The 6,522-nt window shown below is 43.4% G+C and overlaps 1 protein-coding gene and 1 long non-coding RNA gene across 4 annotated transcripts in view; both read left to right on the plus strand.

Annotated features, from left to right (window-relative positions):
* The window catches only part of LOC109286818, a 32,646-nt gene extending 30,246 nt beyond the window's left edge, over positions 1–2,400 (plus strand). For both annotated transcript variants that reach the window (XR_002094690.1, XR_002094691.1), the window contains one exon: positions 2,119–2,400. This is a non-coding gene — a long non-coding RNA (uncharacterized LOC109286818). The remainder of the gene's footprint in view (positions 1–2,118) is intronic.
* A 1,350-nt stretch (positions 2,401–3,750) lies between these two features.
* Positions 3,751–6,522, plus strand: part of LRRC8B (leucine rich repeat containing 8 family member B) — a 52,138-nt gene continuing 49,366 nt past the window's right edge. Inside the window, exons 1-2 of one of the 2 annotated variants that reach the window (XM_019501577.1) lie at positions 3,751–3,767; positions 5,169–5,171. The gene's annotated coding sequence lies outside the window, so the exon portion shown is untranslated. The remainder of the gene's footprint in view (positions 3,768–5,168; positions 5,172–6,522) is intronic. The other variant, XM_019501578.1, reaches the window with a different exon arrangement.

The following is a 6,522-nucleotide window of genomic DNA, read 5'->3' on the forward strand; positions in this document are numbered from 1 at the left end:
GATAAATGACTCAGTTGTAGACAACTGCTGCCAGAGAAACGGTCAATCAAGATGTTCCAACAACTCAATGCAGTAATGGAAGACTGGTTATGCAAGTGTTGACCTCTGTGGCACTACAAAAAAATGCTTGTTAGACACATTTTATGATGCCTATCACTGGCTTTTCTCTAAACAGAAAAAAGGGACTCTGCTGTGTACCCCTGATGTTCTCAGAACTGTGATAGTGAAGGGATGTAGATGTTCATTATTTTAGTTTGGCCACCCAGAACATATTTGAAACTGGTGTTATCAAAATTCTGGCAGATGAATAACTATCAGTGTCCAAACAGCAATCTAGAAAAAATTTGCTCTGATGGCCTCACTTATGAGAATTCAAATTTTGAAAAACTGGATTGTCATGAGGTTTTTTTTCCCCAGTAAGTAATTAATGGCATAGAACTCTTCTCTCTAGAGCATTTGACAGTGTGAAGAGCCTTTTCCACATATTGGTGCTCTAAGCAGACCAGGACAAAATCATCACTAATTCAACTCCATTAAACATCCAAGGTGAATTTGGCCTGTTGAGTATAATGCTACTAAATGCACAAAGATATACAAGTGCTTTTAAGTGATTGGGAAGACACCTACATGCCCACTATCCCCCTTGGACAATCTTAGTCTTCCTTACATGGATTTTGCAGGGTTTGATTAATGGATTTAGATCTGTTGAATTTAAGAGATTGTTTCCAGTCTATGTTTAAATGTGACTGTTATAGTCTTTTGAAGCTATAGACTATTCAGTCTTTTGAAGCTATTATGTTCAGTTTTATTAATTATGTTTCCTTTACTTTTTAGCACAACAGTGTTCCTGTTTTATAATTTGATAAATTGATATTTTATTATTTTTGGCTGCAAGCCTGTTGCTGCCGGTGAGATGATATGGTAGACCCTGGATGCAGTTCAAGCTTTCAAATTTTAAATTACACTAAGATAAAATAATATATTATTTTATTTATAGGAAGGGACAATAGTTCTGTTATGGCCTAGTGGAGGTAACTGTATATCAGGAAAGCACTAAACTAGCAGAGAATTTACTGCTGATGGACACATTATGAACTGCATAGCAACTGGTTTCTGAAGAAGACATTTGCAGCATGTTATTTAGTGTTTATCATTAAGAAGAGTGATGAGGTTAGTTAACAGGAGTCACGTCCATTTCACCATCACTTTTGTTAACATAGGATAGTCTGTGGTTGTGTACTGCTAATCAAAGCCCATTACCTGCAGATTAAAGGCGTAAAACATCAGCTTAAAACAATACTGTGTAAACAATCACATTTCTTTTCCCATCTTATTAATATCACTTTTAACTATTAAAATATTTTTAAAAATATTTACTTTTTATTATGTTTACATTTTGTATTTCAGCTTGGACAATTCAATCAGTTTCACTTTTGTTTAGAGTTAGTTTCACTTTCAAGTCTGGGTGGCAAAAAAAGTTAGTTGCACAGGAATGGGTAGAATTTTAATAACTGTTTAAGTCGGAACTGAAAAGAAACAAATATGGAAAAAATTCTATTGATTAAAGAATTTGCAAACACTTATTTTTTCAAAAAAAATCTAGCATGCCATTTGATCTATGGCCTTCATTAAAACTGATCAGAAACAAATTTTGGTACTTTTCTCAGGGGGGCAAAGGATTTCTGAAAATAGATGCACTCTCCTGAAAGCCCACCTAGTGGCTGATAAATAGCCTTCTTTAGTGGAAGCAACAAAGAGGATGATTGTCTTGTAAATACAGTTTTGAATAAATCCCTGTTAAAGAGCTATTAAGAAGGAAAGCATGGCAAAAAAAATCTCAGTAAAGTGGGCTGTTTGTGCAAATAAGAGGCAAGCACAGCCCATCTGTCCCAGATCATAATGATGATTTACAGAAACTCAGTTCAGAATCAGAATTTCCCTTCAGTCTTTAATGGCCAGAGAGAAGCAGCAGTTAGTTTATGCAGACATGTTTGGAAGAGGAAGTTTGTACCGGCAATTTGAGTAAGAGGAAATGAAGAGTGTAATTCAAATTAACCAACCTTTGATTTTTTTTTTAATGGATTGTGTGCATTAACTTTTTTGTTTTGGTTCCCATAGAAATGTGAAGTGCTATGAAAGACCACTCTTACATGGACACAGAGATCATATTACTAAAGAAGCAAAATATGGCTCCACATAGACACAAGAACAAAAAAGCCTTTGCTGCAGAGCTCACCAAGTTGCTTTTACTTGCCTGGATTTTGGTGGGCCCGTCACATTTATAGGAAACATTAAGGCGATAAATGTACCTGGAATACAGGTCCAGTGGGCGACAGTCCAGAATATTAACATCATTATTTCTAATAAAATGAGCGTGCTGGCTGGTCCATAGGAAATACATTGATTTGTTCTTTTTGTATCTTGTTACAATATCACACATTTAGGATGTAAGCATACTGGTGTGTCAGAACAGGCAAGAAACATGGGAGGTTAGATTTACTTGAGAAAAACTGTATTTTCACTTGCAAGAAACATTGTGTGTAGAGGATAACACTAAATTGGTCCTGGCAGAAGGAAGGTGGACTATATCCAGTGTTCTAGAACTCTCCTTTGATCTGCACCACATTTAACAGCAAAATTATCGTTCAGATCACTTCCTTATTTGTAAACACACATATATTTAGAAAATGCAACCCCTTATTTGGAAGAGCAATACTGGCCAGGTCATAGACTTAACTCCCCTTTAGTACTGCCCAGCAACTGGCATTGAGGACTCCACTTGTGATCTATGGACCTGAAACAGCCTGGACTAAATGAATTGGGAGCAGGACTATCCTGTGGCAGCTGTGGGCTGCACACATACCGCGCGGCATTAAGTTGTGGCCACGAGGCTTCTGTCCGCTGCCGCACCCCCAGTTTGGGTCAGGGACCGGAGTGCCTGCGCAGCGCAGGCCCGTACCTCGCCGTAGCGTGGCCTGTCGGCATTCAGCCCCACTGGTGCAGCCCACAGGGTGTTCAGCCCCATCACTTAGAAGCTGGAAAGAGAAAGCCCTGCAGAGGGTAGAACCGCATCCCAGGCAGGATCAGCTCCCGCACGAATCTGGGGGGGGGCTTCAAGAGCCCATCCTGCACCGAGACAAAAATCAAGCACATTTCAGATCATCCCAAGAAGCCAGTTCACAAAAGCCTCTGGGGAAGTGCACCCCGGGCGGGCCCTGCCCCTCTGGAGGTTGCCTCGCACATCCGCCCTTCACCATCCCTGCTGCAGCCCAGGCTGGTTTCTTCCGTGCTCCCGAAAAGCCGGCGATTGCTAGGTTGGTAACGCGGGTCCGGCTCAGACCCGCCTGGCTGCGGCCTAATCCCCTCATGCTCCCTGCTAGCCCGGCTCCCCGCCTGCCCCGGGCTCAGTGTAAGGCGCGAGGCAAGACCCCCCCCCTCCGCAGGGCGCAGCGGGGCGCTGTCCGCCCCCACCCCGGCAGCACGTGGGACCGGGGCGCGTGCCCCCACGTGCGCGGCGCTGCTCGGGCCGCAGCTCCACACCCGCCTCGGCAGCACTCGCCGCCTTTGTGTCCCGCAGCACCCGGCAGCCCTCAGCCGTTCCGCCAGCCGCGCCTCTATTGGTCGCCGCGCTTGTGACGTAGGAAGGGCGGAGCCCCAGGCCGAGAGGTGCCGGTTGGAGCCGGTGCGCCCCTGCCCTGCCCTTGCCCCTACCCCTGCGCCCCGGACGAGGCGGGACCCGCAGGGGGCGCGGGGCGGCCTGGACACAGGTGAGCGGGGCGGGGGGCGATCGCACGTGCCCCGCCCTTACCTGCGACGGGAGCGAAACGGCTGAGGGGAGCTCGAAGGCGCCGCCCCCTCCCCCCACGCCCGGCCTCGGGCCCACGCGTCGCATTGCGCTCCCGCCCGCGAGGCCGCGACCTCGAGTGACCCCGGAGCCCGCAGGTGACCTCGGGCGGGCCCCAAGGAGCTGGTCCGCGCCCTGCCTGGCTGCGGCTGGGACTTTGGCACTGCAGTGTCTCGGCAGCCCTGGAAGCAGGGCCCAGGCGGGCTCCCGAGCAGGTGCGTCGAGCCTGCTGTGCAATACAAGGAAGGAGTGCAAAAGGACAGGCTGTCGCAGCTGACTGTCCTGCAGCTGGATTTAGGTGGCGGGGAGCTTATTTTTCTAAATTGCCTTGATTCTGGGCGCTTTCCGAACACCGGTTGGAAAGTTTTGATTACTCGAATCATTTGGTTTAACTGAATCTGTTCTGACACATTTTAATTGGGATGCCATGGAGCACGCCTATCGGCAGCCTTGGGTGGCGGCTGCTGCTAGAGACGCATGGCTACGCTGGACAGTTGAGTAGTTTTGAGAAAAGGTCAATGGTTGCGATGCGTTACAAACCCAATGTGGGACTTGTAAAGGTCTTTACAGGGTGCCCTGTTATTCCTCTGGGTTCAATGCCTTTTATAATATTGAAGTTTACATTTGTGTTTACAATAACCTAATTTGACTGAACCTGCCGCTGAGAATGCTCCTTCAAAAAGACAGGGGCCAGATTTTTAAAGGTATTCGGGTACCTAACTCCCACTGATCTCCGTGAAATAGCTGCAGAAACAATCTTGTTCAAAAGTTGTCTGCAAAGTAATATGTCCTTTGCTCATTTATAAAAAGGAAATATAGGCCAAAAACACACCATAATGAACAAACACCGTCTAAAACCTGTTGGAAATGGATAGATTAACAGAAACCTACTTTGTCCTGCTGTGTTAGTGTTTTTCTATTATAAAATGACATTCCCATTCCTCTGGTGCCATTTGAATTTAAGTCTGTTCACAGCCTCTTTGTATGATACATGTTCTGTTAAATCATCAGGCCTATCTACAGCTGTGGCTCTATTTAGAGGGGAAGAGATTTTTTTCATAACTGTTTCAGGTAGTAGCTGTGGAAATGGGAGGAGATGAGTTCTATTATTTTATAACTTATTTTTCCTGTCTTTTATTTTTCTTTCGTTCTTACCTAATCTACTCCATCCAGCCTACAAATCTTTTCCTTCTCAAAATCTGTCTTCTTCAATGAAGGGAGGATTTGGAGAACTTGGGAAGAAGACACCAACACATCCTTTCCTTGGGCCTTAGAGGGAAAAGTAAAGGTATTCTTGACTTTCTGTCACTTTCCATCTCTCCAGGAAGTCATGATGCCTGTAAGGATGAAAATAATTACATTACAGAAACTTCCATCAATATATGAACACTGAAAAATAAGTTCTTTTTTGTAGAGTTGCTGGAGTGGGATCACCAAAGTAGCATTTTGGTGGGTACCTTAATATACCAGCTGCCAAAGTCAACTACTTTTATTACTCCAGTATATAATCAGACCTGCCAAATGTCACACGTTTGCAAATACATACAGACAGAAAAACCTTCCCCCAGAAAATACCTTGTGGTCTATGGAAAAATACATTGGGTTGGGAATCTGGAGATCATGAGTTCTAGGCTTGCCTCTTTTGCAGAATATGAATAATATTTCTGCAATTTTCGACTTTTAAGATTAAGCAAGGCCTTATGCCCCTACCTAAGATTAGAATTTAATTCTCTAACTTACAATTCAAAGGGCTCTGCACCTCCATTCCAAATTTTTTAGGGCTCACAAATGAAAAAAAGTTGAAAATCACTGCTTTAAACAAGTGGCTATCTCCTGTTCTTTGACAGCATTTTTAAGACCTTTGTCTGTGTAGACTTGTGCTTGTATAGTAGGAATAGATTATTATCCTACCAACTGATAGAAGTTTGTGCTGGGGATCTGATGATGTTGGGTTTAGATGTAATGGACAGTTCCTATGAAGAAAAGACGTACATGCAAGGAGTAAAATCAAGGTTTAATGGATAACTCATTCTTGCTTGTCTTTACTTTGAAGCACTAGGATGAGTTTTCTTTTAATATAGTAGCTTTGCATGCAATGCGTTTATCTGAGATACTTAAATTGCTAATAAGGTTCAGATCTTTACATCAGTTTGATTCAGCTCAGTAAGAATTGTGTTGTCTATTGCATTTAATAAGTGTGTTACCCACATAGGAGGAGTTTGCACATCAGAAACTAGCCGCTATGTTTTGCACTAGTTCTCAAACTTAGCATGGAAGCAAAGACCTATGTAGGTTGCAGAGAATGAACTGTCCCTGGTACTTCATAAGGAGGCCTCTTTTCCCCAGTCAAGTTTGAAATATTTTAGTAGGGAAGTTAATGTGGATAGTTTGCCCTACTGCTGTCCCATAGATAAGCAGATGACTTTTCATTCATATGGAATATTTTTAATAAATTTCAAATCCCATTGTCTTTTAAGAAATGCAGGTTTCTGTAAACTAATTTATCATTAAATATCTTACATAAGACAGTAGTACTGAAGTGATGTTGTAGCCATGGTAGTCCAGGAAAAATGCAGGAGGCAATGATTTTCGTAGATGACTTTTTTTTTTTTTTGACCAACTGTGTAAGTGATAGGGAGATGGAGTATTTGGTTCTTTGGTATCCAAAAGCTTGTCTT

The sequence above is a fragment of the Gavialis gangeticus genome, unplaced genomic scaffold, assembly GCF_001723915.1.
Source record: "Gavialis gangeticus isolate Ggan-Ray unplaced genomic scaffold, GavGan_comp1, whole genome shotgun sequence".
Taxonomy (NCBI): Eukaryota; Metazoa; Chordata; order Crocodylia; family Gavialidae; genus Gavialis; species Gavialis gangeticus.